General features: G+C 37.9%; 1 long non-coding RNA gene across 2 annotated transcripts in view; it reads right to left on the bottom strand.

The window, feature by feature from the left end:
• LOC116652891 (uncharacterized) overlaps nucleotides 1-17,938 on the bottom strand; it is an 87,642-nt gene that overhangs the window by 52,239 nt on the left and 17,465 nt on the right. For both annotated transcript variants that reach the window (XR_014942881.1, XR_014942882.1), the window contains exon 2: nucleotides 17,413-17,536. This is a non-coding gene — a long non-coding RNA (uncharacterized LOC116652891). The remainder of the gene's footprint in view (nucleotides 1-17,412; nucleotides 17,537-17,938) is intronic.

Here is a 17,938-nt window from a genome sequence, read left to right as displayed (position 1 = left end):
GGTGGAGTGATGTTTTTTTGTGCCAATTTTTGCTCTAGCAACATTTAGTAACAAGTCTGACGTAGTTCAAGAAGGCCTTTGTTATGCTGTGAGGAAGCTGCAATATGTTGCTCTTCTGCTTCAATAGCTCATCTCAACAGACAGAACCAAAACTGATACAGGTATGACCTCTTATGTTAAGGAAACAAAGGGGAAGCTGGCCTCACACTTCAGCACCCAGGAATTCCCAACATGCTGCTATGAGTGCCTCAGGACCAACACCAAATGTGAGAGCAGAGCCACTGGCACAAGCTGTGCTCTCTTCTCAAGGCTCAGCCCTGCTTAGCCAGCCTTGCTCCTGGCTATGGAACCACACAAATGGGCCTGCTGCCACTGGGCTCAGCCACCCACCAACATAACCCTTGTTTGTGTGGGGTGACGACACATAGGGAAGCTGTCACTGTTATGGCAGGCTGCAATTCTGGAGACATTTCTTATACAGTCATGACTTGAACTTTCTTTATAAAGAAATAAACTCATGTACCATCACCTGCTTGCTGCTCGTAGAAGCTTAACACCTTCCTAATTTTGCTTTTAGGCACTAGCTTTCAAAACAGTTAGGGAGGTGTTGCTAGAACTGACTTAATTAAATGAAATAACACTGAAATCTCAACTAGAGATATTTTTTGCTGATTTGGTGACCCTCAGACAAATGTCTCCAAGGTCCGCAGATGTGGTTCTGCATATTGCTTCCTTGAGAGCTGAGCAGCTACTGTGGACATCATATTATGTCTGCAGGTGCTGCTGCTCACTAGCTTCTGTTCTGTTATACACAAAGTGTAGGGCAGAATCCACAATGAAATAAGAATGCAAAGCCAGAACTGAATGAGCATCTGCTGATGTATGTTAAACTTCTCTGCAGATTTTGTGCTGGTGGTCAGAAGACAACAAGAGACAGCATTATACACAGCATGCCTGGTGGGCTGCACTGCAGTACAAATCAAGCCTCAGAGGTGCTGTCAGCCACGCACAGCTCCTCCCAGCCCATCTTGGGACCAGGAGAACAAATAAAGCCTGTAAACTTCACCTCCCCAGAAACCGATTTCCATATCCACTGGTAAGCTCCCATCTGTGATGCCTGTGGTTTGTAATTGAAACATGGTGAATAATGGAGCCAGTGATGGATTTATAGACGCTCTAAATTTGCTACTCTGCAGGTGGTTTTGTCCACTGCTACTTCCTCCCAGTACTACACACTAACTATTACTTCCAGAATTAAACACTCTATATGAAAAAATTGTTCCCACTGCACAACTGACAGGAATTTGAAATGATATAATAATAATGTACAGTCCATTTGCTGTCTAATGTATGTGTGGGATTGAATAGCTTTTTGCGATATATTCCTTTCTTGCTAAATTACTCTAACTTTAAACTGAATTAAAGCAGTTAGTTGCCACTACACCATTGAACTTTGATAGTTGGATTCATTCCAAAACTTGAGACCACAGCCTCTTTCTTTTCTTCAAGAAATTCAAAAAGAAGGAAAAAAGACCGGAGAAGAAAAAAAAAATTACTCTATTCTCTATGCTCTGTTTTGTTCACCAGCCTGGAAAGTGTGATTAGGAGTGTGAAATGAGTATCAGCTGGAAATGTCCTGCCAAGGAGGGGGGTCTGCTGTGTACATGTTCCCAGCCTCTTCTTCCATTGAAGCAACACAGATACATCCCAGGCTGTGGCTGTGTGTTTACCCATGTACTGACTGATACGCTTAAGAACAACACCCCTGCTGATAATTTTTGCTTACAGAATGACTTGCTAGCAACGTTATGGCAAACTGGATGTGTGTAGTACCTGTCTTCTCAGCACACTTATCCTTTTTAATTGCATTTCCTTAGTAGTGAAGGACAAAGGAAGATGTAGTGTGATTAAACTGGTTGCCAGAGAACTATCTTTTTCTATTCTTCATGTATTTGATTATTTTATAATCCATTGAGATTTTTATGCAAAGTCCTTCTGACTCCAAAAGAGCACAAGTATACTCCTTTCAGTTCTAAAGAATGTAAAAGACTGTGCTACCATCCTGTCCATCCAAACAACCTTCTATTACCCAGTCCTCCTAAAGAACAAAAGCATTAACATAGAGAAGGAATGACATACAGGTGATGATTTTAATTTGTTTGTTTGTTTGAAGTTCAGACTATTGAAGCACATATTTGAACACCTCATATACTTCAATAAAATTCAATAATTCTTCAATAATTCTTCAATATAATTATTGCAGATAGCTGCAAAAAAATTCACGCAGAAATAGTAAGTAACCAGTCCAAGGTCACAGTCCATGGCTACAGTGTCTGCTAAGGGCAACCTCAAAGCATAAATATTCTCAAAAATAAACATATCTACACTTCAGTGTGCAAGCTTGAAAGTATGTTCATTGATACCTCTGGGAAAGGCCCTCCAGAACATTTGCCCTAGCTAGGCCAGCATATTAGGACATGGTTTTCACAGCTTGCTCATGCCCATTGTCCAGTGCCTGCTTCTCAGGCAGCCGTGTGAAAGGAGGTGAGAAGGAGGCAAAGGACTTGTACTCACTGTAAAAACAATGTTTTCAAAGCAGTGTAAATAGATCAAAGATGCCCAACTGGATTGCTTGATTTTTTTTAATGCTTTTCACATTTCCCTAGGGCTACAGGTGCTTTGGGTGAAAACCTCAAATTCTCTGCAATATTAAGGATGGACACCATGTTTTCAATGAAATGAACAGATATCGAAACAGAAGGTTCCTACAAATAACACTGTGGGAGTGAAGATGGGCAAAAGGAAATGTCTTAAAACAAAGAAATCAAGGCTGCATATTCCTTACAGGAATCATGTGGTGATACAGTCTTCACTTGCTACAGATGTAGCTAGTTCATCTGTGGTGCTGTTAGTAAAGAGCAACAGTGACAGAAAAACCTTTTGGTTGGATTTTGGACGCAGGTTAATTAAAAAAGCTTTGATTAATCAGCATCATGCATTTATACAGACTGGCTATGCCATCTGCATAAAATGTCTCTGAATAAATCTAGACTAGAACCGGTCCCATTTTAATTCAAGTGAATTGGATATTAAATTAAAGGCTGCACATACTGATTAAAGCAATCTAAAAATGTTTGGTCCAGCATAGGCCGAGCTTTAGATTGAAGGCTGTCTGGAGACAGCCCTAACAGTTGAGTTAGATGAGAGACAGCAGAAAAGTTTATGTGGGGTGTGATATGAACTTGGAGCACTGCACGTTTTCTAGCTTCAGGACAGAGCTGGATAAGTTTCACAACTGTGCACATATGAGAGAACGGAAGGGAGAATAACTGCCATTTTTGTATGAGACATTCACAGGACTCCAGGCTGTCTGTGTTTGAAACATAGCACGTGACAACCAGTGTTGCCGGCAGAATGTGGGTACGGCAGGGGAATGCAATGCAGAGAGCTGGCCCTTGTCTGGGAGCTGGTGATGAGTCATAAATCTTCAGGTTTTGCCAGCGCTTTGGTGCAGCAGAGCTAAGAGCCACCAGGCAACAAAGTCCAGTCTGCTTCAACAAGAGAATATCTGCTTAAATAACCTTTGAGGATTTGGGTATAAAATGGCATTACTGCAGACATTTGCTATTCCACCTGGGGAAGTCTTCACATTCATGCTAGAAAATACTGTTTATGGAGGTGGGATAAGTTAGAAGTCCAGGAATTTAGTAAAGCAGCGTATTTGTATAAACAACAACAAAAAGAATTACAATGAAGAGAACAGTAGCATTCAGCAAATGAGAACTTGTAGTCCTCCTTAAGAGACCATACACAGGTAAAATTAGACCTTGTAGCTGTTCTAGTATTCAGACAGATAGATCACCTTTGTAGTTCCACATAAAAGAATGCAGATAAAGGCAATATTAACTATTGAATAAAAAACTTCTCTGGGTTTCAAATGTTCAAAAATTCTTCCTCTTGCAAATACTGTTTTTCTAGCTGAAAACTCAGTAAAAAGAAAAGCAATCACTATTTCTCAAAATTATGCTCATTTACAAAGCATATACAGAAACATGCTCTACAACAAATGTCCTTGTCTTGTTATAAGCAGGAGGTATCGAAAACCATAATAACAGCATTTATAAGAGAAAGATCAATATAGCCTCTGGTACCTCAAAAAGGCAGAAAATGATACTATTAAATTTCTACTGGTAGAAAATGCAATGGACAAAATACCTAAAACCTGCAGCAGTATCTGTCATACTGTGCCACTGAATAAATCACAAGGAAACCACCCCAAAATTCTTTGTAAAAGATGCACTGGGGCCTCCTCCTTCACCCTCTTCTCACTGAAGAGACTACTGTTTAAGATAACACCGTGGTTCAAGATGTCATTGACCAGCTCCAGCTCACATCTTAACAGAGCACTTCAGTTATCGAAGACTTGGAGTAAAACTTGAGTTTTTTTGCCCCAGGTGCCACTGTGTTAATCTTGTGTTTGTAACTAGGGAAAGCAATGAAAAGGGTCACAGAGTGCTAGACGCACTGATTTCTTTCCCATTTTAAATACGTAAAAGCATAATGTAAGAGTGATCACAATGTGTTAAACCAAAGGTCTGCCCACTTGAGTAGAGCAAGGAGGCTTTTTTCTCACCCTGCTTTTATAGAATTGACATTGAGAGATACCTAAACACTGATTCCTGTAAATTTTGACAGTGTTTTGTTCTAGTGCCAAAAGATAATAAGATCAACAAAACAAAACAACAAACAAACAAACAAAAACAAACCAAAAAGCATGGCCAAAAGCAGATAGCTAAGGAGCAGTAAAAATGAGAGAGCCACGTATCAAACTTCTTGCTTTTTTGCTTCTCTGTCTGCCTTTAATGATTTTAGCCCACGATCTGTCTTCTTTGAATATGGTTTTTATGTATTTAGTAATGCCCAGAGGATTTATTTATTTTTAGGAGCTTCAGTCAGTCCTTTGAAATTTTTTGCATCTATCATGCCTTTTGGCAAGGAGTTTTACGAGTCCTCTTTCTCTTGTGAGAAGAATGGAATGAGACAGCCCTAACCAGTGCAAAGTAACAGTAGTCCATTGGCCAACAGTATTACCCTGTGTACAATTGGTAACTCGTAAGCACTACGGAAGAAAATATTTTTGAAGAGTAATGGTGAAGTAGATGTTGATGGGTATTTACAGAATGTGGGCCCCCAGCATGAGATTTATCAGAGAGGAAAGCTTGGAGTGTCTGCTTACAAACTTTAAGGTCTGCTAAATTGGGCCTGGAGTCTGGACCAAGCTATTGGGTTGCCATCAAGGAGGTGGGACCAACGACTGCCTAAGACCTTCCAAGGAATGGGTGGTTGTGTGAACACAGCTCTAAAGAAGGGCTCAGGAAGAGGAATACAGAGACAAGCTAAATTTCAAACAGAAGAAAATACAGAGAGGTACAGCTAGACCTAGGAAGAAGGCTAGAATGTCACACATTTGTTCCTTATCCTTTATGTAAGTGATTAACCAACCTGTTCTTTAATTTCTGCAACATTTGGGATGACTGTGCATTCAGAGAGGAAGGTAAACAAAGCACCAGCTCCCTTTTTCCTCCCTTGAAGACTGTGAAAAGGCCCATTTTACTTCAAAAACTCTGACCCTTTTAGCAGCCAAACAGAAATCCATCTATCTGAGGCACCTGTAAGCAGCCTTGTCTTAGACTCTTACAACTCTTGATACATGAAGCTGAGGTAAGAGACTGGAATTTTACATACACCTCAGATAAAACAAAGCAACTGGTGTGTGGTTTTGGAAATTTGTTCATTGGTGGTAATTAGTCCCAGTCATTAACTTGGGAGTCCCGAGGTCTTTAAGTTGTCTAAAGGCCCCCAGTGGACACTAATAGAGCCACGCTTTTACACAGGGAACAAAACAGTTATGGATAAAAGCAGTAGGATAGATGTGACAACCAGCAATTTTAACTTATCACCTTGTAGCTTTATTTTTGAAAGCTTTTACTTCCCACTGATTGCAGGCTTCCAATTCTGTGTTGTTGTGAAATAAATTACAAAATTTATCTTCTTTTTTATTTTTATTTTTTTTTTATTGGCATGGTGCTTCATAAAGTGCCTAAAATTTTTTGGGTTTTTTTGGTTTTTTTGGTTTTGTGTTTTACCAGAATGAGTTAAGTAAGTATTGCTGCCATGGTGATTCTAAGAAGGAATCACTACCCAACAGCAGTCTAGAAAACTGGATGTAGATTCACAAAACATTCAGTAGCCAGAGTGAGTGTAGAGTGTTTGTTTGGAGACCTTTCTAACAGAAAGCTTTTACTGTGTGTATGGAGGGCATGGGAGTGGAAAGCTGGAACAGAGAGGTTATTTTGAAAAGCAGATCTTTAACCCTTTTCCTGAAAGCTGAAGGACTGTCTGGTATAATAATTCAGCTGAAGGAGATCTGAAGGAGATTACTCCTGGCAGGGAGGTGTGCCTCATCCTCTCAGCAGGAGTGTGAAGAAGACATTGTCAATCCGGAGGTATATGTAGGGATAGCACCACTGTGTTGATCATTTAAAGTCTGTCTGCTTTGATCATAACTTTCCCTGTTTAGCAGTAAGGTAGCTTTGGCTCTTGCATAGACCTAGTACTAACATATTTTATTAACATAGTGCCCATTTGATTTATCCTCTAAATAAGCACTCAAGACCAAGAGATCTAGTTTGCTGACAGTGCACATCCTTAATGATAACTATCGCATGGATGCAAAGATAAAACTTATTTAAGCCACCGTGAAGTTAGTAAAAATGGTTTCGATATTCAATTAATTATCTCCCATGTATCACTTGCAACAAAAGGACATAGACGCTGTTGGAAAATTAGAGAACTACAAGCACAAAGACATAAAAAATGTCTTGCTCAAAACCTGCAGCTTATACAGAGCAGATGGCTTGAGAAGGAAACCCAGGGACTGGCAGCTAAACTGACCTCTTACTGGGCTCTGGGACATGGAGATGTGGGCAGTCACTTTACACTGCTCTGCTCCCTGCCAGGCAAAGCATTCAAGAATTGTCACATCTTAGATGGTGACATTAATTTAAACTGTTTTACAATGATCCATGTGCTATAAATTATAATATATTATTTATAATACTTTAATCACCTAAAGTTCAGCACATATTAATTAATGCCTATTTTAATTAGATGTACATCAGACAGAGAGAGAAGATAAAACTGTGCAGTGTTATTAGCACTAAACTCCAGCACCATAATTAAATTCAGAATATAGAGTGTAACACACTTAAGGACTTAAAGCAGTGGAAGGTTGGTCATCACCATGGCAGCCTCCCACTCGTATACCTTCTTTTTTTCTTAACGTTACTCCTTTTTCCTCCCTGTGCCTCCTTGTGAATGACAGTTTCCATAAGGGAAAATGGGAAAGATCTCTGCTCCTCATGAGCCAAACTCAGCTTTTCTCTTGCAGTGATAGTGTTGTCTACAGCAGAGTTATTCTACACTGTATTGTACCCGAAAGAATATCTTATTATTCTGAGGAGAAATGCTTTTGTGAATGTATCTTTGCATGCAATTCTTTTTTCTCTTTCTGGCCAAGGCAGTTCTGACTGCAGGCCTAGAAATTCCTGCTTTGCTGCCTTCAAGCATTATTTCAGTACCCCCAAAGATACTTAATTTGAAATTTTGCAGCTGCTGGGTACAGGAAAGAAAAGAAATTGATTTCACATATTTATTTTCAAACTCTTAACAATAGATTAGCAACGAAAAAGCTGAAGCTTCCAGTGGAAGCCAGTGTGCAAAAGTCATACAGTCAGTCAATGGAAAAGCGCAGCAACAGTGTTCAGAAGTTCCAGTTTCCAGAGCTTCTTGTCTGGTGAATGATCATGTTAGGAAACTCCAGTCCTTGCCATTTGAGCATCTTCTTATGCACTTTTCATACCATAATTAAAAACGCAAACAGCAATGACAAAAACAACCCAACAGACAGAAGTGCTGATCCTGTCTCTGGAAGAAATAAGCAGTTTTTCTATTGACTTTATGGTGGTTATGGTAGGTCGTCCTTAGAACCCTAATCGTGATATTAAAAAAAAATTGCCTAAGCAGTAGAAGAAGTACCATATAGTATTAGTTTTCAGTTCAGCTCCGTACAGTTTACTCAAAAGAGTTGATTTTCTTAGCAAAGTTTTACAGATGTCTTAGGAGCAGCAGCTGGTCTATCAGAGGGCTATGGGCTGCTCACTGAAATCCTCTGCAAAGGGAAAGAAAGGGACATTTCTATGAAAAAAAAAAAATAATAATAATTAAAATAATAATAATAAATAAAAGTTTGCCAGTATCTATACACAGGAGTGTTGTGTGTTATGTTTTTTTTCTTCTTTATTCTATGCTAATTTCAAGTTCTTTTAACTGTAAACTGCAATACACTTTCCTCAGTTTCACTTTCCCTGCCCAGTCCCATAAAATTTCTCCACGTAGGTAATGAAGTTGAATAGTTAAGCTTGCAGAAATTGCTATTACTTTATCAATGCCTGAGCCAACAAAAGCATTTTTCATGCACCTACAGAAATGAGAAGGAATTGAATAGCTTTTAAGAAATGTGCTACATTTTAATATGTTCTGGTGACATGTAGCAGCATATCTGAATGGAGTGGAGGCGGAAGAATGGGTGCAGGGGGCTCCACTGGTGACACTATCTGAGCTCAGACCATTCAGTATAACCAGGAAATTTTGTACATTCACGCTTCTTTGTAATGATAGTAGAATAAACAACCATGTCTTGCTCCTGAAAGACTTGGGAGCCAATACATTTTGCCTCAACTCCTAAAACCTCAATTTAATAATTTCTGAAAAGCAAACAAATGTAAAGTGACAATGTTTCGGTATCTTCCACCCTTAAATGTCATATTTTATTTTTACTTATTTGCATTTTACCTTATTTTGCTTTACTGGATTATAGCTTATTTTGTAATTCTAGCTAATTTTATGATATACTTAGGTTTTTATTAATTATTATTAAATTTAATACATTTCCTAAACTCATTTGCTCATTTAGTGGGCTATGAAATTTCCTTCATTACTCAGCATCAAGTGAGTGCAGAAACATCAAGGTGTGCCTAAATTAGACTAAGGCAGCAAGTGAGTCTAGACTGTTGTAACCTTCCTTGAAGTTTTAAAGGAGCTCATTAACATTGCTCTACGAAGAATCTATAGTTCTATAATGGAGCTATTATGTGGTACTATTATGATACTTTCTTCCCAAAATCCCAATGCCTTGCAACTAATTGACTTTTTATGCCCTGGTATTCTCACCAGTAGTTTTCAAGTTGCCTCTTCACAATTCTTAATTTTCTATTCAGACCTACAAAGTTACCTGAAGCAACCCTAATATTTTGTATATTTATTAGAAGAATCGGGAAGGAAAGGGGAAAACAAAAGGCCAAGATGTCATTACTCTTGTTCATATATGTGGATAATGCTTTACTCCTTAACTATCTTACTGAGCTCATAGCAGAAGGTGCAGGTGTTAGCTTGTCCCAGTTTAGATTCATATGGATAGAACCAGTATATTCATGAACTTGGGGTTGAGAAAAGACTTACTGAAAACAGCAAAATGAACAAAAATTTAAGAAAACTATTTGAAAGAAAAAAAATACACGGGTACAGTAGCATTTCAGTAGCTGAGCCCTGTCTAAAGACTCAGCCAGAGACAAAAGCTTCTGTCAGAGCCCCCTGGATTTGGACAGATGTAAAACTGGATTGGGTCCTGAGGATGTCTTTCATTAGTTTCCACTTTACTATGATTGCTACAGCCAAACCTCAGTGAAATCTCACTTCATGCTTGACTTCTGAAAGCTAGTGACGATCTTAAAGAGAAAACACAAAATGAACGTTTGGTCCCTCTGCAGAGCATTTGCATAAATAAATGGATGCCTAACTATAAATGCTGAAGTCAAAGAAGAGCAGGAGATTGGGCATAGAGACAGACAATGCAGATTGACTTTCCACCAAAAAACAACTATAATTGTAGAAACACATGATTAAGAAGTCCTTAACTTCCCTCCTCTTTTTAACCCTCATGAGAAAACTTTTTCTAGCCATGAATACAAATGCCGTGGGGTACCTTAACTTCAATATAATGTGCATTAGCTGTTCTTACAGCCCTTTGAAATACAATAATTAACTATTAAATATTTTATCATTTACATTTACACTCCATACTTGTATGAATGCTAAGCTGCAAAATGCTGGGCCTGCCTCTCTGCATTTGTGCCTTCGGGTGGCAGAGGTAGAAGTGGAAACCAGATGGAACAGGGCAGATGGGTATTCTGCTGCTACAAAGAAGTCCCTGGAGCTGTAAAGGTAGCACAGTCCAGCTTCTGAAATTTGTACTTCAGGCAAAATGATGAACTAGAATAATCACAAAATCAGAAAAAAAAACAAAAACAAACAAAAAAAAAAAACTTCCTGCCATAACATGAAAAAAATAAATTGCTGCAATATAATGAGGAAGATAGAGAAAGATAGAGACAAATAGCAGTTTGATATTTTTTGCAGTATCTAGTGGTAATGAGCAGTGATCATGATTACAACGGAGAGGGATTCATTCCTGAAAACTGTCCTGCTTCTTCAAATATAGCTGATGATCTAATAAAAGATAATCTCTCCCCTAAAACCTTGCCTCTCTTTTTAATCCATTCTGAATTGGAGGACTACTGCCATTTCATTTTTCATTCAGTGATTTTAAATAGCTTCACAAAGAAGTTTACAGATGTCACTGCAATTCTTGATGTAGAAAGTATAATGGCCTGTATGCTCAGAAAGCCACACATTCCTTGATACTTTAATGCTTCAGCATCCCTATCCTGACTTGGATACTGATGTGTTATTATATATTGTATGAGCCCAATTAGGTGCCTCAGAATGTGACAAATGGAAGGGCAACTGGCTGAGGCTGGCCAAGTGGTGGTGCTGGAGACAGAAGGGATTTGTTATCCCACTATTCTCAGCTACCATTCTAAGCTGCAGCTGCCATTTCTCTTGCAATTCACAGTTACAAATGCTCTCCTGAAGACAGACACTTAAGCCGTTCCTTTCTCACAAAACACAGACAAGATCCTCTCCAACATACTTGGAGCTCTCACTTCAGATCTAGACTTCCAATCCTTCAAAGTCTGAAGGTATTTGACGACATGTCTTCCACTCCTTGGTGCAATTCATTCATTCATTCACACTTCCTTTCTCTCTCCATCTCTCTTGAATCTAGTGAGTATTTAATCACTTTGTAGAAATTGGAACAGTTTTAATTAAGGGAAAGAAAGCCCAAACTTTCTCACCCATTACCTCTTCTCAAAACTTTATAATTTTTTCTTTAAGCTGCTCTTGTGCAAAGTAGAAAATGCAAGCAACTTTGTATCTACTCACATCTATTCAGACAGAGGTGTGAGTTGAAACAGGGTCTCCCTACTGGACAAATGCCTTTGGATCAAACAGAGGTTGTCAACACCGTGCTCAAATAATGACTTTTACGTTGCATCCTGCATATGAGGCATTCATTTCTAAGTCTGAAATCCTAACACACCTGAAGTGCAAGACATGCTGGGCTTGTAGAGGACCAAGACTTAAAACACACATTGATGTCCTTAAAATTAGAAACTTAAACTACATCCGATGCTCATTTTAGAGAAAAGTTGTCCTGCATCTATGTAATTGCGAAGACATACACCTTTACCTGCAGCACATCCAAGTATCTTCAGCTCCAGAATCTAGAACACAGAGCAGCTGCCTTTAACAGAGGAGAAATCTAGGAGACATTAATTTGGTCTTTGTAAATTAACAGCTAAACTGATAAGATCCCAAACACTGCAGGGATGTAGAGAACCTGGTGATGGCATGAAGGTATGCAAGGAGACATCAAATGAGGGCTACATATCTGCTTAATTGCAGTCAAACATTCCTGTGCTCAGCCTGTGCATCTGAGCACAATTTGGGTATGAATTTGTCTGAATTCACTCCCATTCAGGAGCTAGCACAAATCCTGAGGACAACATAAATTTTACTACAAATTTTGCGCAAATCTCTCTCCATAAGTGATTTTATACCCATATAGAAAGAGGCTTTTGACATCCCATGCTACAGTGCTACTGAAATCTTGTGGGTGGATGAGATGCAGACATCTTATGACCTATTAACTAATTACTGTGCCAGTGCTACCTGCTGTACTTTCTATATTTGCTGACCCTATACTATACTTACATACCTCTGTTCACATGATTTCAGATTGAATATGACTTTCCTCTCATACCCATTTTCATCTAACTCTGATCTGTCCCTTTTTTGAAATTCTGAGCTGGTTTTCATAAAAATCTTATCTACAATCAAAGTTCTTATTCTCTTTAATGCTCCAGGATATGGCCTTATCTCATGCTATTATTAAAAATGGAAAGCTCTTTTATATAGGTATATTTTTGACCTCTGCTCTTCCCTATTTGGAACAAAATCTGCAGCGCTGTGGCCAAGAATAGAAGCAGCATTGCTCAGCTCCCAGTTCTATACTTTAACCAATAGATGATGCTTCCTGTGAGTATATAAAATTTCATTTAAATGCAAAACTCACTAGGTTTGCTTCCGCTTATGATGCGTTTAAATATTATTTTTTGTGTCCTGCCTGTCCTTGATTTCCTTTGCCCTCCCTGATCTTAGCAGATTTTCAAAGTCCAGTACAACAGTGAAGGAAGGTTTATGTTGCTACTTGTCACTTAGCTTGTATGAGAAAGGTTCCCATCAAACAGCTGGGGATAGTTATTATAGCACAATCAGCCCCGTTCAAACAAATGGCTTGCATGACTCTGTCTGAACAAAACTTTTTATAATGCAGATATTATGGGAAAGAAGCTGAAACCTTCTGAGGATGTTATCACCAGTCAGGTATTTATATTACCCAAGGGTTTAACATTTTCAATATGCAATTACATGTCCAAAAATCTTTTCTTCTTTTTTTTTTTTTTTTCTTTTTTTTTTTTTTTTTTTTTTTCCAGCCACAAGGATAAAGAAGGATGCATTCCACTTAACCCAAGGGCATTATATTTGTATGCAGTAATGTAAAGTCAGAGACAATCCCAGTCAATCGCCATTAAAGTGACATTAAAACAAACATTGCGGTTCTGTAGGTAAAGTTAACAGACAAGTGCATAAAGAGATGTTGTTGGTATACTATAGCCTGCCAAGAACTTAAGGCAACTAAGAAATTAAGAAATAAATAGGAACAACAACAACAAAAAAAGAATGAAGAAAAGAAGCTGAATTGCACATCAGTCTAATGCAAAAGCTTTTAGTACAAAAACTATGACTTATTTGTGACTGTATGTCATGAAATCATTTTCTGAGGGCAGGAGGAGGATAAAATAAACATGCTATTTTGTATGAAAGCTTGGATTCTATTTAAAAGATCTTGTCACCAAGAAATGAGGAGGAGTGTCTAAGTAAAAACAACCATAAAAATGGCCATTATCTTCTGAAAAAAAAATATGAGATGTGGGGCACAATATATTTGACCAGCAGTATGATCATATGTTCATGTCATTTTGATCAAGAATAACAAGAATAGACCGCTAAGCTCTAAATTTGCATAGCATTTTAGTGCACAGCTTTCCATTGCATTGGTTAAAAAAAAATACACTGAGTTAAGAAGTGGCTGCATTTAGAGATAGTCAAAACAGAAATTTCTGTTCTGCAGAAAATCCTGACCCTTCAGAATTTGATTACGCTCTATATCAGAAAGGACTCCACTACTTCAGAATTTCCTATTAAACAAATGTCTTGAAGAAAACAGATTCAGGAATCTAAAACAAAAGCATTCTGATAGTGATGTCAGTTAATTTTTATATCATAGAATGGTTTTAGTTTGATGAAGTAAGAAGCTTTATATGAATTGCATCTAAATGATATTGAAGCCACTTCAGATGACATTTCATGTCAACATAGTAATATAGTTATCATTAATATATAATGTAAAAGCAGTCAGGACAAAATATAGAGCTGGTATTACTAAGCCAGATGACTCTTACAAAACTGAAATAATTATTTCTGACATTTCTCCACAGCTACTTGCACCACATCTGTTATAAAACCTTAAAATACAGACTACCCTCAATTCACTGGAAAAACAACAAATAAACCCAAAACTATTTCTTTCCCCTTCTGCAAAACCATGCCACTGAAAAATGCGATCAGTTTGGCCTCACCAGCATGAATGGAAGTTTCAGCATTGACAACAATGGTGTCAGGATTTTTCTAACAGGCTCCAGAAAGACTACTCATGTACCTGAATACATGCAAACACAACATCTGTATTGATCTGGAGCCTTAACAACAAAACTTCAAGGAAAATGACCTTGCCTCAGTCTCAGCTGAGAGTACAGAGAAAGACTCTCATACAGCCTGCACAGACACCCAGACAAGCAAAAGCAATTTCCAGCAAATTCATTTTCCTTGAATTTACATCATTTGAAACAACACTAAAAATAGATTCTTTCAAAATAATTATGACTGGCCCACCAATTTTAAAGTATATTCAACAGCAGGGAAAAGTGATGCATTATTTTTACCATACATTTAAAAAATCATTACTGTTATTGCAAGTGGTGCATACCTAAAATCTGCATGATTATAAATAAGGTATTGATTTCTGACACTAAGGAGAGATTGTTCTCAACAGTTAATGTAATAAAACTAATCTATCTGGTCATGTTAACAAAAGGGAGTCCACCAAATATGGGCAGATATGCCTTAGGCACCATCTATTACGTGCACATCTGCCCACAGGGCAGAATGCAATCATCTAGTGTTATCAAGAGGCTAAATGTATTTCTCAGAAAACAAGTGCAAACACTCCCAAGAAATCATGGTGCTAAATATGCTTCTCTGTCAGCAAGGCATTGCCTTTTACTAAGGTTATGCCCAGGAGATAACTTTTGGGGTTTTTTTTCCTGTGAGTTGGAGGGAAAAAAAAGAGTAGGTTCTCTTCTTCCTTCCTGCCTAATCCTTTTCAGCATGTGCTTTATAACAGATTTGAAAAGCTGTGTGGTACCTATTTGTCACAAAACAAGCAGGGGATTCATTGCCCATATATGGGCTTCTCTGCCCATTTATGCTGCCCTCAACAATCATCCCTATCTACCTCCAAAACAACAGTCGCAGCAACGTAAAAGACATCTTACACTTAAACAATAGAGAAGCATATTTAAGAAAAAGTAGGATATAACATTTCAAGTACACAACATTCAACAGAAATGGCTTCGGATGACACTGAAATTTTCAGAACAATCACTTAGAAGCTGCTTTGTTTCCCTTAAGTAAGGATTTATTTTTGGTATGTAGACTTGCTAATTTTGTTATCAGTAGGTGGAAAGTACTCTCTAATCTCAACTTTATGCAAACGTTAGCCAGAGCTTTGCAACTACATTTATCTGAACAGATCACCGTATTTCATATTGCAGCATAACCTTGCTTAGTCTCTAAAATAAATTTACAAAGGGAGTGGAATACTGTGGGGATTGCTAATGCAATAGGGAGATTGTTTTCCTTATCTTTATGTCATTATCTGAAACCATCTTAAATTTGTTACTTAAAGAAGCTCGAGACACCAAAGGGAACTGGAACACTACTTCCTAGGTACAGAAATACACTAGGAAACCCCATCATAAAGACCCATCACAAAGCAGACTATCCAAGCAGGTAGGGCATACAAGAAAATCACTGTCAGCCCATTAATGTCTGGTCCGTGAGAGACTCACCCATGTTCAGAGGGTATAAATATATAGTAAAGATGAAAAATGAGCATGGACATTCCAAGTACCAGTATTTCCACTCTTTCACTGAAATGTTATTCTAAGGACCAAAAGTCCATGTTGATAAATGTGTTGTACCATTATGACAACAGTGCAACTCCACTGAAGATCTCTAATCTCCATTTAGTATTGGTGGATATTGTTAGTGAATTTGTTGCATTTTTAAATGTACCAATAAAGATTAAATACCTAGCTCTGTGGACACAGATTTTAGCATATGTTTATTAATTATCTCTGCTTCAGCAAAAGCAAATAGGACGGTTAACAGTGATGAGAGTTAATGGCCCGGTATGATGTGAAAAAGTTTCACTTGAAGAGTGGATGACAATCCATGGTCGCAGTACCACACACATAAAATTAGAGTAACTGCAAGGGCTATTCCAGACCAGTTAATGTTCCATAAACATGCATCACTTGTTGGCTCCTGCCGGTTTTTACTAAGGCAGAATAGACAGAATGAAAGAGTTAAGCACATCATTCTATACCTCATTTTCTTTTTCCTTTATCTTACTCATTCATTTTTATTTATTTATTTATTTTATTTTTCTTGAAGGAATCTCCCTGGAGGTCTCCCAAGGTCTGAATCTATCTCTGCATTTAATCACTTTTGGTGTCTTTCCTTCTTCTTTGCAGCAATTTTGCCTGAGCACTCCTGGGACTGGTGTTGCATTACAAATTCATCAATGATTTGCTGCTTACTCTACATTATCCTGCAAGTGCTGAGGCAAACAGTTCTTTGCCAGGATCAAATGATGTTCTATATTCGCCTGCAGTTTAAAATCTTGTTAATGTTGACACTTCTGATGAAAACTCTGCAGTGAAGCCAGAAGGAGTGAAACCTGCAGCCTTTGGTGACTGCCACGTAAATGGGTACCCAGCACATAAAGTTTTTTCCATGCCCTCTATATGGCCATAAGGGCATCATCAACTTAGGCAACAGTTTTACCAGAAACAATGTGAAAAAGAACACTGAATGCACCCCTAATATCTGTGGGTAATGTTGCTGATAGAAGATAGGGTAACTGTTTGCAACCCAGTACTGCTAAATCAGTGTGCTTGAGAAAGAACTTTGTTCTAAAGTCGATTAACTTTAATTGAAAGTCTCCAAATTACTTCATTGAACTTTGGATCAAGCTCAATAAGACATAATTAGGTCTCTACTCCAAAGCTTAGTTGTCGGAATTATCAATGGATTTTTGTTTGTTTGCTTTTGTTATTGGATATGGGGCTCTTTTTTTTGAATGATTAGATGTGACTGACTGATTTGAAAGTTGCAAGTACAGGTGCAACAATTAAAAAAATTAATGTCAGGTAATAAGAAGAGTAGAAAAATCTTACACACTCAGCATATCTTACTCACACTTCATAAGAATGAAAAAAATACAAGCTACAGATACTGACAACTGTCGTTAATCCAGAGCCATACCAAGCCTTACGTATGTTTAACATGCCTATGCTAAAATTCTAGTTCTGCCAGCAAAATCTAGGACTGGAGCTGGACCTTCCAGAACTCACCTCATTCTTACTCTCTAGAACTCCTGACACAGAAAAGTTCTCGACACAAAAAATCATTCATCTTACTTACCATAATAGAGAAGATACTTGAAGAAAGCTGGTGATACAAGTTCCTTATGTAGGAGTGATATCACAGTAAATGGCTGAGCAGCCTTGGCACTTCCTGAAATTTATTTATTCTGGCAACAGATCACCTGCAAGTCAGATTAAGTAATGTTCAAGATCACCTGCAAGTCAGATTAAGAAATGTTCAAAATCTGTCAATCCCAAGTTATATCAAAGTGAATTGCATGTCATTTTTTTCTGATGATTTTCCTCCCATTTTTTCTTCCTTGAAAATTGTTCCAAGTAGACTGTGATTCATTTTTTTCCCCCTTTGGACTTTCTCCATTACTCAGAATAAACTGCCAAATCATCTCTACATATAATTCTTGGCCAGTAGATTATTTCTCTTTTTTAAATAATGTCTTCCTGGAAATTGCAGGAAATACTTAAAGTTCAAAGTATAATAAATGTAAAAGGTTCAAATTGTATATACAGCATACAAGACAGAAAACAGAAATGTCATTCTTCTCTGTGAATTGCTAGGTCAAAAC

The sequence above is a fragment of the Coturnix japonica genome, chromosome 2 (genome assembly GCF_054131305.1).
Source record: "Coturnix japonica strain WE chromosome 2, WE-NBRP24, whole genome shotgun sequence".
In the NCBI taxonomy this organism is placed as follows: domain Eukaryota; kingdom Metazoa; phylum Chordata; class Aves; order Galliformes; family Phasianidae; genus Coturnix; species Coturnix japonica.
Note: the sequence above shows the minus strand (reverse complement) of the source record. Positions and strands in the feature narration are given on the sequence as shown.